The sequence below is a fragment of the Pararge aegeria genome, chromosome W, assembly GCF_905163445.1.
Source record: "Pararge aegeria chromosome W, ilParAegt1.1, whole genome shotgun sequence".
Lineage (NCBI taxonomy): Eukaryota > Metazoa > Arthropoda > Insecta > Lepidoptera > Nymphalidae > Pararge > Pararge aegeria.
In genome coordinates this window covers 339,446-360,708 of record NC_053207.1, presented here as the reverse complement: position 1 = coordinate 360,708, position 21,263 = coordinate 339,446, and the positions used below count along the sequence as shown (strand labels likewise).

At 36.1% G+C, this 21,263-nt stretch overlaps 1 pseudogene; it reads right to left on the bottom strand.

Annotated features, from left to right (window-relative positions):
- Positions 1-4,566: 4,566 nt before the first annotated feature.
- On the bottom strand, positions 4,567-6,495 carry LOC120635900 (annotated as a pseudogene).
- Positions 6,496-21,263: the final 14,768 nt, after the last annotated feature.

Sequence of the window (21,263 nt, the reverse complement as noted above, 5' to 3'; positions counted from 1 at the left end):
TATGAAAAAGCTTCGGCTGGAAGCTGGCCATGCACATTAATACGCTCAGGTGAAGAGACGATCATTAAATCCAGTTGTGAAGGTACGCAGTTGGGAAAAAAATGAGTTGCATTAGTGCTGAGCAGATTTAAATTGGCGCTATTAACAATACTTACCAGGCGCCTAGCTCGTGAGTCATTCTTGATAAGGCAAGTGTTAAAATCACCCATAATAATAGTGTGATCAACATTTGGGACATAACTATCTAATAAAATCTCAAAACTATCAAACTAGTCAACACGCAAGGACGGACTATAAAACACCCCGAGCAAAAGCTTCAGAGAACCAAAAAGAACCTCAACAAAAATATGCTCAGAAGAATCACAGTATTGGGAAGGCGACTTATTTAAAATTGAGAAGGGGATTTGGCTACGGAGATATATGGCTACCCCTCCCCCACCTTTCCCAGTTCGATCATTTCTGATTAAATGAAATCCTGGCAAGGAATATGAAGTTGAAGGCAGACAAGACTTGAGAAACGTTTCCGAAACCAGGATAGCATGTATGTCTTTAACGTCGAAAGAAGTTAAGAGGTCTGGATAGTGGGAAGGGATGCTCTGCGCATTAATATGAATTACATTAAAACTTTTAGAGTGCGGAGAGAAGGCAGAGTCTAGAGCCGAATTTATAGAAAAAGAAGTGCTGTGGAAACTGTCATCAGATGTTGAGGTGCATTCTGAGAAAACGCCACTACCGCCATCCGACCCATCACTGCACATACCGTCATCGCTAATCATAACTTAAATATGTTTATTTATAGATATATAAATAAACTAAATTAATTAGCTGCACAATTAATTTAGTTTATTTATAGAATTAGCTGCACAATATCTATTTTGTTTACTGGTAGTTATAAACCAACAATAACAATTAAAGCAATTTCATATTAGGTCAACCCCAATATGTGGAACACATATTATAGAGTAGAAAATAGGTTAACTAACTCTAGAACGGTAATTAAAGATGTCTTTATTCCAGTGAATAACACAGAAAGAAATAGTTCAGTTCTTAAAAGAACATACTATTGCCGATCGTGTGTTTTACTGCTACTTCTATAACGAAGAGTTATATTTAGCATTTTCTAAAGTTTACACAACAATTTTTAATGAGAGAGGTCCTAAGCTCTTTAGATGCAAATCAGGCGTTACCTTAGTTGAAAACAAGACGGAACAACAAGAAATAATTAAGAAATATCATGAGGGTAAAACAGTGCATCGTGGTATACAAGAAACGTATAAGCAAATACACAAAAACTACCACTGGTCCCACATGTTGCTTACCATCCAGGCATTTATAAATAAGTGTAGCATCTGTTTACAAGCAAAATATGAAAGAAACCCCCTTAGAGCCTCGTTAGCCCTAACGGAAACGCCCACTAAACCTATGCGACATATTTTTATGGATTTATATTCTACAGGTGGAGCTACCTTCCTTACTATTATAGATAATTTTTCAAAGTTCGCACAAGCAATCCCATTAAACGCAACTAGTAGTGTACATATAGCTGATGCCCTATTTCAGGTTTTCTCAATTTTAGGTACCCCATTTAAAATTACTACAGACTCTGATAGCAAATTTGATAATGAGGTAATAAAAGAGGCAGGCAAAATTGTGCAGATTGACGAGAGCAAATTTGGAAAACGCAAATATAATAAAGGTAACATACATATAAGTAAGATGACTTTTCACATCTACTTTTTGCCATGCTAAATGTCTAAAATTAATTTTACTTGTTGTAGGATGTCACATAGAAGGACACTGGGTGCTCGGTGATTGAAGATGGGTCTGAGGATCTCAGACTAGAGGTGTGCCCGGACAATATTAGATCTGCTGAGATGCTGGTGCCACTTATAAAGAAACACGTGGCTGCTGGCACCACAGTTCATACAGATTGTTGGCGGGCATATGATTGCTTGGCAGAACATGGGTACATCCATAAAAAAGTCAACCACTCAGACCCAGACAATCCATTTGTGGCTGAAGATGGGACTCATACTCAACGAATTGAGTCCCAATGGAGAGCGATAAAAAGATATTTTAAAAAACAAAATTACAATAATACACAATTGCAGACGTCATAGTTGAATATTTGTGGAGGCGAAATATTGAGAAATATAAAAAGGATCCATTCCTTGAAGTAATGCAAGGTATAAAACATGTAAAATTAATTAAATAATTAAAATAAAACTTCCATTGTTTCATTTACCACTATCATAGAAAAAAGGTATATTTAACACAGGATAATTAATATATTTATAGGTCAAAATATATTTTAAAAAGCTAGGTAAGGTTAGAACATAAAAGACCATTGAGAACCGAGCGAAGCGGAGCGGAGCGAGGCGTCCCCTAGAATCTGACACTAAAAAGGTATATTTAACATAGGATATTTAATACATAGGTCAAAATCTATTTTAAGAAGCTAGGTTAGGTTAGGTTAGAACATAAAAGACCATTGAGAGCCGAGCGAAGCAGAGCGGAGCGAGACGTCCCCTAGAATCTGACACTGAAAAGGTATATTTAACATAGGATATTTAATATATAGGTCAATATTCCTATGTAAAAGAAGTGAGGTTATGATTTATAAAAAAATCATTACTCGAAAACTATACTTTTCCGACAAAGGGGAAAGGTGGGGGGGGGGGCTTCCCCTACCTCCCCCCTCCCACTCCCACCCTCGTACGCAAGTACCGGATATCTATACTTTTACCGTACTAAGATGCCTGGTGAATATCTTTATGAATGATATACATAAATACTTATAATATACATTTAAACACCCAGATACTGAAAAACATCCAATCGGCCGTCAAAATAATAATATTGCTTTATTAAGCTTATGAACATAGATCGCAACTTCTTTGTACACAGCCCTAACATACTAAAGGAGTTAGAAGCACTATAACAATTCATTTATAAGAATGTTTGGGTGCCTTACCTCAGATCTTTTGACCTATGTGTGTGTTTCATAATTCCATATATGGACGTTCAATATGGGGGTATTGAACACAGCAGCCAATGCTCCATAGGGTGCTGAGCCACGCACTTATCACGGTCCGACCTGGCCGTTACTTCTTGAAATCCAATGTTAACGGCTTTAGAAACATTAAAAAACACGTTAAACAAGCTAAACACCAAGTAGTGCACCAAGTAAATCGCAAAACAACGGTCTTGTGAAGCAGACTTACTAATAGTTGACGACATACTATGATACTACTGACTAACAACCGATGTGGGCGGAACTCTGTTAGCAAAAAATGTACGACAATTCAATCTTTTGTTAAACTCTTTTCGTAAATAAACGACGTTTACTTACCATTTTTCGTTGTTAAAACCAAAAAAATATATATGACTGAGCGTAGACAGAGAATTTACTTCTCTGTCTACGCTCTTAATCCTATCTATTGCCCTGGGCCCCAAGTCTGCAAGGCTATTCTGAATAATGCCATCTCGATATCGAAGCTCACTTAAGTGAGAAAGATCACTTCGAAAGCGATCTCACATGACCTTGATATGATATTCTCTAAACACCTGGCACGCACTTGCGAGGTGAAGTGAGTTTCGAATTCGAAGCTCGAACAAATAGAGATGGCCTTAGTTGTAATAAACGAATCGGTAAAATATTATATCCTTCTTTTATAAAAACACGTAGACATTTTCTATTAATTCTTTAATTTAGTATTTTATTAGTTTGTTATGTAGGCTATAAAAAATAAATCAGAGTTTTTGATGATGGAAATACTGAAATAACATTTATATAGGCTGTATGACGAAATATCTTTGCCTTACATTAAAAAATGTACAAGTGACAGTTAATGTGAATTCGAGATTGAAGTTTAAAAACATAACTAGAATAAAGAAGAACAATATATTGTTAAACTTTTTCTTTAATTAAAATTAGATGTATATTTTTTTTTTTTTTTAACAATGACTAACTTTAGCACCATGGAAAGATAACTGTCACTTGTACATTTTTTAATGTAAGGGTATGTATGTATGAATGATATACATAATCATTCATAAAGATATTCACCAGGCATCTTAGTACGGTAAAAGTATAGATATCCGGTACTTGCGTACGAGGGTGGGAGTGGGAGGGGGGAGGTAGGGGAAGCCCCCCCCACCTTTCCCCTTTGTCGGAAAAGTATAGTTTTCGAGTAATGATTTTTTTATAAATCATAACCTCACTTCTTTTACATAGGAATATTGACCTATATATTAAATATCCTATGTTAAATATACCTTTTAAGTGTCAGATTCTAGGGGACGTCTCGCTCCGCTCTGCTTCGCTCGGCTCTCAATGGTCTTTTATGTTCTAACCTAACCTAACCTAGCTTCTTAAAATAGATTTTGACCTATGTATTAAATATCCTATGTTAAATATACCTTTTTATGTCTCCGCTTCGCTCGGTTCTCAATGGTCTTTTATGTTCTAACCTTACCTAGCTTTTTAAAATATATTTTGACCTATAAATATATTAATTATCCTGTGTTAAATATACCTTTTTTCTATGATAGTGGTAAATGAAACAATGGAAGTTTTATTTTAATTATTTAATTAATTTTACATGTTTTATACCTTGCATTACTTCAAGGAATGGATCCTTTTTATATTTCTCAATATTTCGCCTCCACAAATATTCAACTATGACGTCTGCAATTGTGTATTATTGTAATTTTGTTTTTTAAAATATCTTTTTATCGCTCTCCATTGGGACTCAATTCGTTGAGTATGAGTCCCATCTTCAGCCACAAATGGATTGTCTGGGTCTGAGTGGTTGACTTTTTTATGGATGTACCCATGTTCTGCCAAGCAATCATATGCCCGCCAACAATCTGTATGAACTGTGGTGCCAGCAGCCACGTGTTTCTTTATAAGTGGCACCAGCATCTCAGCAGATCTAATATTGTCCGGGCACACCTCTAGTCTGAGATCCTCAGACCCATCTTCAATCATACCGAGCACCCAGTGTCCTTCTATGTGACATCCTACAACAAGTAAAATTAATTTTAGACATTTAGCATGGCAAAAAGTAGATGTGAAAAGTCATCTTACTTATATGTATGTTACCTTTATTATATTTGCGTTTTCCAAATTTGCTCTCGTCAATCTGCACAATTTTGCCTGCCTCTTTTATTACCTCATTATCAAATTTGCTATCAGAGTCTGTAGTAATTTTAAATGGGGTACCTAAAATTGAGAAAACCTGAAATAGGGCATCAGCTATATGTACACTACTAGTTGCGTTTAATGGGATTGCTTGTGCGAACTTTGAAAAATTATCTATAATAGTAAGGAAGGTAGCTCCACCTGTAGAATATAAATCCATAAAAATATGTCGCATAGGTTTAGTGGGCGTTTCCGTTAGGGCTAACGAGGCTCTAAGGGGGTTTCTTTCATATTTTGCTTGTAAACAGATGCTACACTTATTTATAAATGCCTGGATGGTAAGCAACATGTGGGACCAGTGGTAGTTTTTGTGTATTTGCTTATACGTTTCTTGTATACCACGATGCACTGTTTTACCCTCATGATATTTCTTAATTATTTCTTGTTGTTCCGTCTTGTTTTCAACTAAGGTAACGCCTGATTTGCATCTGAAGAGCTTAGGACCTCTCTCATTAAAAATTGTTGTGTAAACTTTAGAAAATGCTAAATATAACTCTTCGTTATAGAAGTAGCAGTAAAACACACGATCGGCAATAGTATGTTCTTTTAAGAACTGAACTATTTCTTTCTGTGTTATTCACTGGAATAAAGACATCTTTAATTACCGTTCTAGAGTTATAACTCATAACCTCAATCTTCACCAATCTACTGGTATGGTCTTACTTGACATTGAAAAAGCTTTTGACAGCGTCTGGCACGAGGGCTTTCTTCACAAACTGGTGGTTCTGAACATACTCGTACCCTCACCATTGATAAAACTTGTCAAGTCCTATCTACGGGATCGTAAGTTTAGGGTTTATATTGGTGAGAGCGAATCATTGTGTCGGACAATGCCAGCTGGCGTCCCTCAGGGATCTATTTTAGGTCCATATTTGTTTCTGTTATATTTAAATGACATCCCAAGACAACCTAGAACAAATTTAGCCTGTTTTGCGGATGACACGGCATCTTATACATCTTCTGATGATATTGATAATTTGTCGCTTACAATTATCCATCGATCGGCTTCACACCTTTTTTACTAAATGGAAGCTTAAGCTTAACGAAAGCAAGACTGAAGCCATTCTATTTACTCGGCATCGTGAACCTCCCTTAAGAACATTAGAACTTGCTGGTTATATAGCGTCAAATGGAGACGGTCCGTGCGCTATCTTGGGTTTTTTTTTTTTTTAATTATTCTTCCTTTGGGAAAGAATAGCAGGACACCTCCGACATGGTGGTCGGAGACCTTGTAATTCCTGGTTAATTTTAGTATACCAACTTCTTTTAATTTAAAAATAGGATGTGATAAATAAATAGATAAGGGATGTAATAGTGATTTTTAAGGTTGTTTCATATAAAATAATGTTTTGATTATACGTATTATGAGTCGGGCTAAGTTTCAAATGAATAGTGTTAATGTGCCAATTTCTATTCATGTTTATTTCATATATTCTTATAATATACGGTAAACATAAATCTTTATTGTACATACTGTGTGTCATGATTTTAAGGTAGATAGTTGGATATTTATTAAATATTATTTTGGTATGTTTTAATGTAATGTGATTATATAGTTAATAATTTGGTAAATTTGTATATTGTTTATTTCCGATTTTATTGTATTGCTTTGTCTACTTATTTTATTATTATAATTATTTAAAGTTCCTAATTTTATCTAGTATTGCAAATATTAACCGTGTTATCTTAGTCATCACATCAACCGATAGACGTCCACTGCTGGACATAGGTCTTTTGTAGGGAGTTCCAAGTTCCACGATTCTGAGCCGCTTGGATCCAACGGCTACCTGCGACGCGCTTAATGTCGTCTGTCCACCTCGTTGGGGGTCGACCAACGCTGCGCTTACCAGTACGGGGCTGCCATTCCAGCACCTTGGGACCCCAACGTCCATCCTTTCTCCGAACTATGTGCCCGGCCCATTGCCACTTAAGCTTCGCGACTCGTTGAGCTATGTCGGTAACTTTGGTTCTTCTGACTCTTACTCTTACCTACCTATGCCTAATTTATGCAAAGGAAGAAAATAAATTCCAAAAACTTTTTAATGATGATAGTACTTCTAGAAAAAGAGGTAGTATTTAGATTTTATTACAACGTTCTACATAGATACTAGTTTGCGAAAAGACTATTATTCCCGCAACCCACTTTTCCGCAAATTTCTCCCTATATCACATTTCAATTAGTATGTCCACTTAAACTAACTTTATAACATTACTATCAGCAGGTGGATCAACTGAATTCCAAACTTTTTTCTCCAAAAGTGACAGATACTCTACATTCATAGCTTTTTGCCACCAGAGGAGTTTGATAACTTTATTGCCTACACATATGTTTGTGGCTTCTCAAAAATTCTGGTCTACATACCTATTTTATAATCGCCATATTTCGTCGGCGGTGTACCACGTGTACTGCGCATGGATCGGCAGCTGACAGACTCCTCTGTACAGTACGCGCGGCGAGAGTTTGGCTTTGACCTTCGGGTGGAGGGGATTACTGCGCATAGGTACTGTCACGCACACAATACTTTTCCTTTTTTATATACCAGGTTGGATATTTGAGTCGGTCAAAATTCATGTACAGTGGTAATAATGCTAGAAAATAATACGAAAAAGATAAACTTCTTCAATCATTAAAACTATTGATAGTTATTTTACTTATATAAAATGTTTATTTCCTTTTAAAGTTTACAGAGACAGCGATGAAAATTCTAAATAATTGTTTTTTAATAAAATTATTTATTCCAAGATACATGTAAAATTGGTACATACAAACAAAAGAAAACTTAAAATAATTATTAAATACAAAAGTTAACATTAAAAAAAAGTCTTAGCAGCAGTGCTATTCAGATTCTGAATCAGTTAAAGGTTTAACGCCTTCTATGAAATCACCGCATGGTCCAGTGGTGCTGCCGCGACACGAAATTGTGCAACGTCTTTTGCTTGTTGAGGATCCGGGTTCAGGGCTTCCTCGGTTGCAGTTGTCATCATCATCATCTTCATAACCATCATCAGAATCATCGTCTTCGGAACTATCATCGACGCGAATTATAAATTGCTCGGTAAGTAAATCAACTACATGGTCACTCTTGACGCACTCTTCTTCTATATCTTTTACCTTTTTACATATTTTTCCCCATTCCTGGGCACCCATTAAGGATACTTTTTCTTTGATAAGTTTGGTACATTCTTGTAAATTTTATTTAACATTTTTGCTAGCTACATATTGTTTAATAGTAGCCCATGCCATTTCTATGGGGTTGAGGTCTGGATGGTAAGGCGGTAATCTCAATATGCTATGGTTTGCTTCTGCTAAAATTTGATCTATTGAAAAAGTTTTAAATCTTTCTTTATTAGCTTTTATCAAGTTGTACAATTGTGGCTTGAGCATTGTTGAATCATATTGTATGCCTTTATCAGTTAGCCAATTCTGCATATCGGCTTTTTTGGTATTGGAGGACGGTGCTAAATCCCATTGTTTATTGTGGTATGAAGCGTTGTCGACAACCACTACAGAATTGGGTGGTAGGTTGGGAATTAATTGTGTCCTAAGCCATTTTTCATAATTCTCGTAATTCATGTTGTCGTGATAGTCCCCTGTTTTGGTGCCGGCTTTAAAAGTTAATAAAGCATTTGGTATAAACCCAGCTTCAGATCCTGCGTGGACTATCACGACTCGTTGTCCTTTAGAAATGGGTTTTTTTTAGTCCTTCCGTAGGGCCATCGCTCCAGGCTTTGGTTGTTGAGTGCGATGAATCTACGTAGGATTCATTCTTCCTTCTTGTCGATATTTTCTTATTTTACTTAAATATTCAATGCGTTGTAATCGGATATTCGATGTTTCTATTAGTAATTTACGGTTGTTTTCTGTTTTTTTCCAGCGAAATCCTAACTCCTTTACAATTACACGAAGACTTGTTTCTGACCCTTTAAAGTTTATATCTACCTCAAGTTTCTTTTTTAGTTTCCCAATGGTGGGAAGTTCATTATTCGTCTTGTGAAAATTGTGTATACATCTTTTTATAATACCTTGGTCAAAATTATCAATATTCGTAACTGGTTTGGCTCTGGGACGTTTTTTTCCAGGTGTTCTGAAAGTAATTAGCAAATCGGAACTCTTGGCTTGATTTGCGATATTTTTTACAGTTCCAATTGAAGTCTTAGTGGCCTCCGATGTCCGTTTTTGAATTTTAGCTAATTTACTGACTACACAATTTAATTTAGAAACAGTTTCCGTTTTCATTACCTGCATAGTCTGTATAGTTTGGTTATTCTCCGACTGACTGAGTAAAGAAGCAACTTCCTCAATCTGACTTCGAATTTGCTTCAATGAATCGACACATTCGTCTTCGTCAGCTTCTTTCTTTAAAAAGCAATTCACGTCATATATCATTTTCCGTGCTTGCCTTTTTAAAACAATGTTTTTTTTACGCATTTTCAAATCACTTTTTAATATTTAACAAAAAAAACTTAACTGACAAACTTAAACAAACAAACTCAACAAATAATAACAATCGACAACAATAAACAATTAACGAAAATAGCAATTCACTTGTGAACGTGATTGTACAACAGGAGTGCGCGGTACGTCGTATGGATGTGAGAGGCAGGGAACGACTGGAGCGCCAATCAGAGCACCGCGTGCGCCTACACACCCGCCCCACACCCCGCTAATTGCCCGTTGATACCCAATTTCTGATTTCTGCGCAATAACGGTCAAAGCCAAACTCTCGCCGCGCGTACTGTACTAGTCGCCACTTCCCCTCCAACTATAGCGCCGCCGACGTCTCGCGTCGTTTTTTCTCTCTTCCGCCTTTCCTCAGCAGAAGACTCGGCATCAGTAGAGGCCTGCTCTACCTCACTGTTGTTGCAGCAGTCATCGCCAGACTCACCATCTGTTAATTCATATAAAAATCATGTGATTTATTTATATTATATAAGACGAGAATTACGATATTCATCAATGTCAGCACATTTATTTTCAATAAAAAGTACATTAGGAATGTGCTTTTTACTATACAGAATAACCTTCCTTGGATTTATTTAATGGTTCTATAAATCGGTAACGCTGAATAACCGACAAAAATGCACAACTTTCTCTTAGCGTTCAATTTATTATGTAGACTAGACTGCGGGATTAATGAATAGGCAATGCATCCAAAAACAAAGGTTTCCTTTACAAATAGTGTGTCGGGACCACACTTCCTCAGTGTTGCTTCTGGTATTCAAATACATCTGCTGAGTACAATGCGGTAAGGTAAGCTGGTGAGCTGTTCCCTTCTTCTCTAGGAAACACTTAACACTGCCCCTATGGTAATTCAAAATCAAAACCAATGTTATCAAAACGCAGGCATTTTATATGTTACGCACTTACGTAATAATTATTTGATAAAGCAATCTTACACTTCACACATTTTCTTGAATAAATATCTAAAGTTTTGAAGAGAAAAATTATTAGTAGTAAGGGCGAGTAAGTACCTTGCATTTCCACAGCTGGAGTCTCTCATAGGGCTCCACACGTCACTATGGATGAGTTCCAAGGGTCGGCCAACACGTTTCGTAGATCTTTTCGGAGCCCGGGCCACAGGCTTTCCTTCCAGGCAGGCGCAAACTTGTTGAAATCTTCTTTGTCATCCTGAAATGAACATACCTTTAAGACAATGATACCCTAACCGTCTATGCCATAAATCAGTATTCATGTTAAGTATTATTAGACTTAACTAACTTTGCAATATTGACTTCCTGCGCTTGATGTAGGACAGTCATCGATTGCTCTTTTGCAAAACAAAACATTCATTCTATCAGTGACGTGCATAGAGGGTATGTAAAGTATATGCAAATGTTTATTTAATTTTCATTTTCATTAATTCTTCATTTTATATCATCTGCATACCCTGTACATAGCCTCAATGCACGCTACTGCATTCTATATACACCCACATAGATTAGCAGATATAACAGGCTGGTGTTGTATACTACAACTGTCAAATTTTGCAGACCACTACGGAACGTAAAAAACATTGTTTAAGGTTTTATCAAAGTTATTTATGCTGTTTACATGAATATCTGTAGAGCTCTCCAGTTTAGTCGCTCCATCATCACAAGTGATCATCCTTTTCCATCCATCACCACGGAAAGATCTGGAGCAGTCTTATTCCTAGCCAGGACTGCACGGACAATGTGATCAAAAGAGTTAGTGTTTAAAATTATACAACTTTAGGAAGTAACAGTTTCTACCCTTAGTAAAAGTTTGTTCACTGGCAATACAGTACAGCGTCGCTGGTACAGTTGCTTTCGAGTATTGTAGCAGTATACTTCAGTTAAATTGAATGTATATCCAAACCCTGTTTTAAAGCCTATAAACACTTCAACAGCCTAGACAGTAGATCTAAAAGGAACGTTTGTAAGTGGATAAAAATCAATACAGGATTTGCGACACTAAAACGATTGCAGTAAGAAGTTTTACTAAGACCGAAAGTTTTGTTTCGATACGCGAAATCGACTACGACTGCGAGCGTGCAAATGTGCTAAGGGTAAAAAGTCTTTCCCCATCAAATAAATAAATGAAAATATCATAATAATGTACTCAAGACTCCCCAGTAAACTGGTTAAAAGTAAAAGTCTTTTAAACTGTAATAAACCACATCCGAGCATGTTCACATTGAAATTGCCTGGTCTCCCCGTCCTCCCGTGTCAAACGGATGGTAACCCCTTTAGACCCTGACCTATTACCCCCATCTCTCCCATCCCCCTTAATTCTTAAATCTAGACAGATTACGAGTCTTAGAATATCTACGTCGAGTTTGTAAACACTTATTTTTCTTCAGTTAAAGGCAAATCCGCGTAACTATTACGCACCAACGCCAACATTAATAATCAATCAAATCCAACATATTCATTAAAATTAATTTTGGTCAGAACATTTCAATTATAAGTATAGGTATTAAAGAAAATGTAGATAGAGCGAAAGTACAATCTCATGTTAAATGTTTTTAAGGAGAAGTAGAAAGCTTCTGAAATCCATTGGTTGATATTATAGTGTATTCTTAAATCTAAGTAAAAAAAAAAAAAAAAAAAAATGCATTGATAACCTCTTCCTTTATTTGAAGTCGGTTAGAACTATGAAAGAAGAAATAACCTACCCTACCCAGTAATGCGGAAGCCACTTAGGAAGAATAAGTTAAAAGTAGTTAATAATTAGTATATACAGTGGCGTGCATTGCATATATGCAAATAAGCAGTGCATACCCTACCCTCAGGGTCTTAAAGAGCCTTCAGATAAAGTAAAAAATATATGAAAGCGCCATCTAGTAATGAGCGGCCAAACTTCTAGGTCAATTGTCGCTAGACAGGCGACAGCGCAACCAGCGCGCGCGAGGCGCATAGCGTACAAAATAAAATCTTTAGCGTATATCTCTAAAAGCGTATTTTAATTTTTAACCGTAAATGCTAAACATTTACCTTTTAAAACACGTAAAAATCTCATGTTATCTATTGCAGGGTAAATCAATTATTATGAATCACTCGACATATGACGCCCTCTACTGTTGCATAGAAATATCAAATAAAATAAGCACGCCCAAAGAAAGAATCGTTCTGCTAGATGTGTGCGTGCAAGTTAGTAGTGTGTGTCGTGTAATGTTATAATCGTGCGCTTGTACTTACAAGATTAGCATCGGTCTTGTGTGAACAGTTTCATTCATAAATTCTCTATTCTCTAATTACGTGTTTCATTTTTTCTATGAATAAAATGATTTGCTTGGTTTGTTATTGTTGTTAAAGGTCATTATTCTTTTTTTAGAATTAAAAACATTATTCACAAATGTAAATACCTTTTAGTGTCTTTTAAGAAAATTAAGGATCTAATATTATCGAATTAGTCTTTCGTTTTGAAAATAATCTATGAAACCAAACGCTGTCTCAATTTTGAAAAATGAATAATTTAGGTTTTCCAGGAATCATTGGAGAGTGAGAGAGTTAACAATAAATATGGTTTCTATTTATTGTTTACATATCAAAATAAAATAGCGTTCGTACCCATACTTACAAAAAATTAAAGACATATTTTGACTAATTTCGATTGCAATATTATCATTAGCATATTCGATCGCCATTATTGTTTACCTTCGAACAATGCTGTATGGCGTTGGTGATAAATAAACGGTTCAAGTGCATAAATTCAGTAACTTATAAAAGTTTGAGCAGTGATAGTTTAATGTGTTAAGGTTAATTTATAGTTTATTCATTCATTTTATAATGAAAGCATATTCGTGCGGTCTTTGTTTGGGTTCAGTGTGCCTGGAAAAAGTACTTAGAGAAAACTTTAATTTCTATCCCTACTTATATCGTAAAATTAGAAATCATTCGCAAAGGAAGGAGTGTACCAATGTTACAAATATCCCAAAAAAAGGTGATAAAGTAACGCGTATATTTAATAATAAATATTACGAAAACTATTCTTGGCTAAGCGGCTTTGTACACACCAATCGATTAATTTGCTTTCCTTTTGTTTTATTGTCCAATATACGTAAAGTGTGGAATGATAAAGGATATTGTGATCTTAATAATTTTCATAAAAACGCTAAAAACATGATATGTTGGAAAAATATTATCATCATCAGTGTGCTTAGAAAATGCTGCCGAATGGTGTGTCATAATTTTGTGACGTAAATCAGGGTATGTACTTTTATTCAATTAGCAGTAGATAGACGATAGTATTAAATCAATCAAAAATATAACTTTCGTAAAGTAATTTGATTATAAACCGACATACCTATCTAAAATCTAAATTTTAATTTTACTTTATGTTTGTGTTGAACACCTTGTGCATACCCTGGGTCCAAGGGCTATGCACGCCACTGAGTATATACCTTCAAAGAAGATAGCGGGCGTGTAGTTGTCCTGCGTAGTAGTCATACATAGCGCATGCCACGGATCGACCGAACCGTGCACGTACGCGACCCGACCGGCGGGTATGTTTAAACCACCGAACTCTTCATTAGTCCACTCAGCACACGCGTTCACAAACACAGAGTCAAATCTGTAACGAAGAGAAAATAATATTAAAAATTGTTCAATGTACATACTTGTTTCAGTGTTTATTTTATAACTTAAGCTTATTTAAGCGATTATTTATGAACTATTTATGAAATTTATAGCTAATAAATCTAATAGGTTGGGGAAAAAGTCTTTTCGCATTATAGTATGTATGAACATGTAATAAAATCTCTTTGGCTATACTATTTGTATCTGGCTGGTTTTGGTATCAAATTAGGAAAATGTGTGAAGATGAGTGAATCTAATGAAGAAATTCCTTTTTACCTTTTAAAATTTTACTACAAAAAAGGTAAAAATGCAACGCAAGCCGCGAAAAAAATTTGGGTTTAGCGTTTTCAATCCGGAAATTTTGATGTCAAAGATGCACCTCGCTCTGGTTAGGAGGAGCCCTATGACGGATATAATGGATGCCATTTTTGAAAAAGTGGACCAAGATGGGCAAATCAGTAGGTACAATGTAGCTGAAGAACTGGGAATTGACCACAAAACCATTTTTGACGGAGCTGATAAGAAGTGGATCATGACCGAACCATTTTTGAACTGGTGATGAGAAGTGGATCATGTACGACAAGAAAGTGCGAAAAAGGTCACGGTCAAAGGCCGATCAGGCTTCACAGACTGTGGCGAAACCCGGGTTAACTCGCAACAAGGTGACGCTGTGTGTGTAGTAGTAGGATTGGAAGGGCATTATTCATTATAAGCTGTTACCACCAGGCAGGATCATCAATTCTGAATTCTACTGCGAACAACTGATGAGATTAAAGCAAGAAGTTTAGAGAAAGCGGCCGGAATTAATCAACAGAAGAGGTGTGGTTTTTCATCATGATAACGCTAGACCTAACACATCTTTAGCCACTCAGCTAAAATTAAGATAGTTTGGCTGGGAGGTGGTAATGCATCCGCTGTATAGTCCTGACCTTACACCTTCAGATTTCCACCTGTTTCGGTCTCTTCAGAATTCTTTAGGCAGTGTCAGGTTAACATCACGAGAGGACTGCCAAAACTACTTGTCGCGGTTTTTTGATTTCAGAAACCCCAAAATTTCTATAGCAATGGGATTATGTCCCTACCTACCTATGCCTAATTTATGCAAAGGAAGAAAATAAATTCCAAAAACTTTTTAATGATGATAGTACTTCTAGAAAAAGAGGTAGTATTTAGATTTTATTACAACGTTCTACATAGATACTAGTTTGCGAAAAGACTATTATTCCCGCAACCCACTTTTCCGCAAATTTCTCCCTATATCACATTTCAATTTGTATGTCCACTTAAACTAACTTTATAACATTACTATCAGCAGGTGGATCAACTGAATTCCAAACTTTTTTCTCCAAAAGTGACAGATACTCTACATTCATAGCTTTTTGCCACCAGAGGAGTTTGATAACTTTATTGCCTACACATATGTTTGTGGCTTCTCAAAAATTCTGGTCTACATACCTATTTTATAATCGCCATATTTCGTCGGCGGTGTACCACGTGTACTGCGCATGGATCGGCAGCTGACAGACTCCTCTGTACTAGTCGCCACTTCCCCTCCAACTATAGCGCCGCCGACGTCTCGCGTCGTTTTTTCTCTCTTCCGCCTTTCCTCAGCAGAAGACTCGGCATCAGTAGAGGCCTGCTCTACCTCACTGTTGTTGCAGCAGTCATCGCCAGACTCACCATCTGTTAATTCATATAAAAATCATGTGATTTATTTATATTATATAAGACGAGAATTACGATATTCATCAATGTCAGCACATTTATTTTCAATAAAAAGTACATTAGGAATGTGCTTTTTACTATACAGAATAACCTTCCTTGGATTTATTTAATGGTTCTATAAATCGGTAACGCTGAATAACCGACAAAAATGCACAACTTTCTCTTAGCGTTCAATTTATTATGTAGACTAGACTGCGGGATTAATGAATAGGCAATGCATCCAAAAACAAAGGTTTCCTTTACAAATCGTGTGTCGGGACCACACTTCCTCAGTGTTGCTTCTGGTATTCAAATACATCTGCTGAGTACAATGCGGTAAGGTAAGCTGGTGAGCTGTTCCCTTCTTCTCTAGGAAACACTTAACACTGCCCCTATGGTAATTCAAAATCAAAACCAATGTTATCAAAACGCAGGCATTTTATATGTTACGCACTTACGTAATAATTATTTGATAAAGCAATCTTACACTTCACACATTTTCTTGAATAAATATCTAAAGTTTTGAAGAGAAAAAATATTAGTAGTAAGGGCGAGTAAGTACCTTGCATTTCCACAGCTGGAGTCTCTCATAGGGCTCCACACGTCACTATGGATGAGTTCCAAGGGTCGGCCAACATCTTTTCGGAGCCCGGGCCACAGGCTTTCCTTCCAGGCAGGCGCAAACTTGTTGAAATCTTCTTTGTCATCCTGAAATGAACATACCTTTAAGACAATGATACCCTAACCGTCTATGCCATAAATCAGTATTCATGTTAAGTATTATTAGACTTAACTAACTTTGCAATATTGACTTCCTGCGCTTGATGTAGGACAGTCATCGATTGCTCTTTTGCAAAACAAAACATTCATTCTATCAGTGACGTGCATAGAGGGTATGTAAAGTATATGCAAATGTTTATTTAATTTTCATTTTCATTAATTCTTCATTTTATATCATCTGCATAACCTGTACATAGCCTCAATGCACGCTACTGCATTCTATATACACCCACATAGATTAGCAGATATAACAGGCTGGTGTTGTATACTACAACTGTCATGGACAAAACACCCATCTACATTCATGATCACAACCATGCCTCTTTCACATAATTTAATAACAGAAAACAAATTTTGCAGACAACTACGGAACGTAAAAAACATTGTTTAAGGTTTTATCAAAGTTATTTATGCTGTTTACATGAATATCTGTAGAGCTCTCCAGTTTAGTCGCTCCATCATCACAAGTGATCATCCTTTTCCATCCATCACCACGGAAAGATCTGGAGCAGTCTTATTCCTAGCCAGGACTGCACGGACAATGTGATCAAAAGAGTTAGTGTTTAAAATTATACAACTTTAGGAAGTAACAGTTTCTACCCTTAGTAAAAGTTTGTTCACTGGCAATACAGTACAGCGTCGCTGGTACAGTTGCTTTCGAGTATTGTAGCAGTATACTTCAGTTAAATTGAATGTATATCCAAACCCTGTTTTAAAGCCTATAAACACTTCAACAGCCTAGACAGTAGATCTAAAAGGAACGTTTGTAAGTGGATAAAAATCAATACAGGATTTGCGACACTAAAACGATTGCAGTAAGAAGTTTTACTAAGACCGAAAGTTTTGTTTCGATACGCGAAATCGACTACGACTGCGAGCGTGCAAATGTGCTAAGGGTAAAAAGTCTTTCCCCATCAAATAAATAAATGAAAATATCATAATAATGTACTCAAGACTCCCCAGTAAACTGGTTAAAAGTAAAAGTCTTTTAAACTGTAATAAACCACATCCGAGCATGTTCACATTGAAATTGCCTGGTCTCCCCGTCCTCCCGTGTCAAACGGATGGTAACCCCTTTAGACCCTGACCTATTACCCCCATCTCTCCCATCCCCCTTAATTCTTAAATCTAGACAGATTACGAGTCTTAGAATATCTACGTCGAGTTTGTAAACACTTATTTTTCTTCAGTTAAAGGCAAATCCGCGTAACTATTACGCACCAACGCCAACATTAATAATCAATCAAATCAAAAAAAATGCATTGATAACCTCTTCCTTTATTTGAAGTCGGTTAGAACTATGAAAGAAGAAATAACCTACCCTACCCAGTAATGCGGAAGCCACTTAGGAAGAATAAGTTAAAAGTAGTTAATAATTAGTATATACAGTGGCGTGCATTGCATATATGCAAATAAGCAGTGCATACCCTACCCTCAGGGTCTTAAAGAGCCTTCAGATAAAGTAAAAAATATATGAAAGCGCCATCTAGTAATGAGCGGCCAAACTTCTAGGTCAATTGTCGCTAGACAGGCGACAGCGCAACCAGCGCGCGCGAGGCGCATAGCGTACAAAATAAAATCTTTAGCGTATATCTCTAAAAGCGTATTTTAATTTTTAACCGTAAATGCTAAACATTTACCTTTTAAAACACGTAAAAATCTCATGTTATCTATTGCAGGGTAAATCAATTATTATGAATCACTCGACATATGACGCCCTCTACTGTTGCATAGAAATATCAAATAAAATAAGCACGCCCAAAGAAAGAATCGTTCTGCTAGATGTGTGCGTGCAAGTTAGTAGTGTGTGTCGTGTAATGTTATAATCGTGCGCTTGTACTTACAAGATTAGCATCGGTCTTGTGTGAACAGTTTCATTCATAAATTCTCTATTCTCTAATTACGTGTTTCATTTTTTCTATGAATAAAATGATTTGCTTGGTTTGTTATTGTTGTTAAAGGTCATTATTCTTTTTTTAGAATTAAAAACATTATTCACAAATGTAAATACCTTTTAGTGTCTTTTAAGAAAATTAAGGATCTAATATTATCGAATTAGTCTTTCGTTTTGAAAATAATCTATGAAACCAAACGCTGTCTCAATTTTGAAAAATGAATAATTTAGGTTTTCCAGGAATCATTGGAGAGTGAGAGAGTTAACAATAAATATGGTTTCTATTTATTGTTTACATATCAAAATAAAATAGCGTTCGTACCCATACTTACAAAAAATTAAAGACATATTTTGACTAATTTCGATTGCAATATTATCATTAGCATATTCGATCGCCATTATTGTTTACCTTCGAACAATGCTGTATGGCGTTGGTGATAAATAAACGGTTCAAGTGCATAAATTCAGTAACTTATAAAAGTTTGAGCAGTGATAGTTTAATGTGTTAAGGTTAATTTATAGTTTATTCATTCATTTTATAATGAAAGCATATTCGTGCGGTCTTTGTTTGGGTTCAGTGTGCCTGGAAAAAGTACTTAGAGAAAACTTTAATTTCTATCCCTACTTATATCGTAAAATTAGAAATCATTCGCAAAGGAAGGAGTGTACCAATGTTACAAATATCCCAAAAAAAGGTGATAAAGTAACGCGTATATTTAATAATAAATATTACGAAAACTATTCTTGGCTAAGCGGCTTTGTACACACCAATCGATTAATTTGCTTTCCTTTTGTTTTATTGTCCAATATACGTAAAGTGTGGAATGATAAAGGATATTGTGATCTTAATAATTTTCATAAAAACGCTAAAAACATGATATGTTGGAAAAATATTATCATCATCAGTGTGCTTAGAAAATGCTGCCGAATGGTGTGTCATAATTTTGTGACGTAAATCAGGGTATGTACTTTTATTCAATTAGCAGTAGATAGACGATAGTATTAAATCAATCAAAAATATAACTTTCGTAAAGTAATTTGATTATAAACCGACATACCTATCTAAAATCTAAATTTTAATTTTACTTTATGTTTGTGTTGAACACCTTGTGCATACCCTGGGTCCAAGGGCTATGCACGCCACTGAGTATATACCTTCAAAGAAGATAGCGGGCGTGTAGTTGTCCTGCGTAGTAGTCATACATAGCGCATGCCACGGATCGACCGAACCGTGCACGTACGCGACCCGACCGGCGGGTATGTTTAAACCACCGAACTCTTCATTAGTCCACTCAGCACACGCGTTCACAAACACAGAGTCAAATCTGTAACGAAGAGAAAATAATATTAAAAATTGTTCAATGTACATACTTGTTTCAGTGTTTATTTTATAACTTAAGCTTATTTAAGCGATTATTTATGAACTATTTATGAAATTTATAGCTAATAAATCTAATAGGTTGGGGAAAAAGTCTTTTCGCATTATAGTATGTATGAACATGTAATAAAATCTCTTTGGCTATACTATTTGTATCTGGCTGGTTTTGGTATCAAATTAGGAAAATGTGTGAAGATGAGTGAATCTAATGAAGAAATTCCTTTTTACCTTTTAAAATTTTACTACAAAAAAGGTAAAAATGCAACGCAAGCCGCGAAAAAAATTTGGGTTTAGCGTTTTCAATCCGGAAATTTTGATGTCAAAGATGCACCTCGCTCTGGTTAGGAGGAGCCCTATGACGGATATAATGGATGCCATTTTTGAAAAAGTGGACCAAGATGGGCAAATCAGTAGGTACAATGTAGCTGAAGAACTGGGAATTGACCACAAAACCATTTTTGACGGAGCTGATAAGAAGTGGATCATGACCGAACCATTTTTGAACTGGTGATGAGAAGTGGATCATGTACGACAAGAAAGTGCGAAAAAGGTCACGGTCAAAGGCCGATCAGGCTTCACAGACTGTGGCGAAACCCGGGTTAACTCGCAACAAGGTGACGCTGTGTGTGTAGTAGTAGGATTGGAAGGGCATTATTCATTATAAGCTGTTACCACCAGGCAGGATCATCAATTCTGAATTCTACTGCGAACAACTGATGAGATTAAAGCAAGAAGTTTAGAGAAAGCGGCCGGAATTAATCAACAGAAGATGTGTGGTTTTTCATCATGATAACGCTAGACCTAACACATCTTTAGCCACTCAGCTAAAATTAAGATAGTTTGGCTGGGAGGTGGTAATGCATCCGCTGTATAGTCCTGACCTTACACCTTCAGATTTCCACCTGTTTCGGTCTCTTCAGAATTCTTTAGGCAGTGTCAGGTTAACATCACGAGAGGACTGCCAAAACTACTTGTCGCGGTTTTTTGATTTCAGAAACCCCAAAATTTCTATAGCAATGGGATTATGTCCCTACCTACCTATGCCTAATTTATGCAAAGGAAGAAAATAAATTCCAAAAACTTTTTAATGATGATAGTACTTCTAGAAAAAGAGGTAGTATTTAGATTTTATTACAACGTTCTACATAGATACTAGTTTGCGAAAAGACTATTATTCCCGCAACCCACTTTTCCGCAAATTTCTCCCTATATCACATTTCAATTTGTATGTCCACTTAAACTAACTTTATAACATTACTATC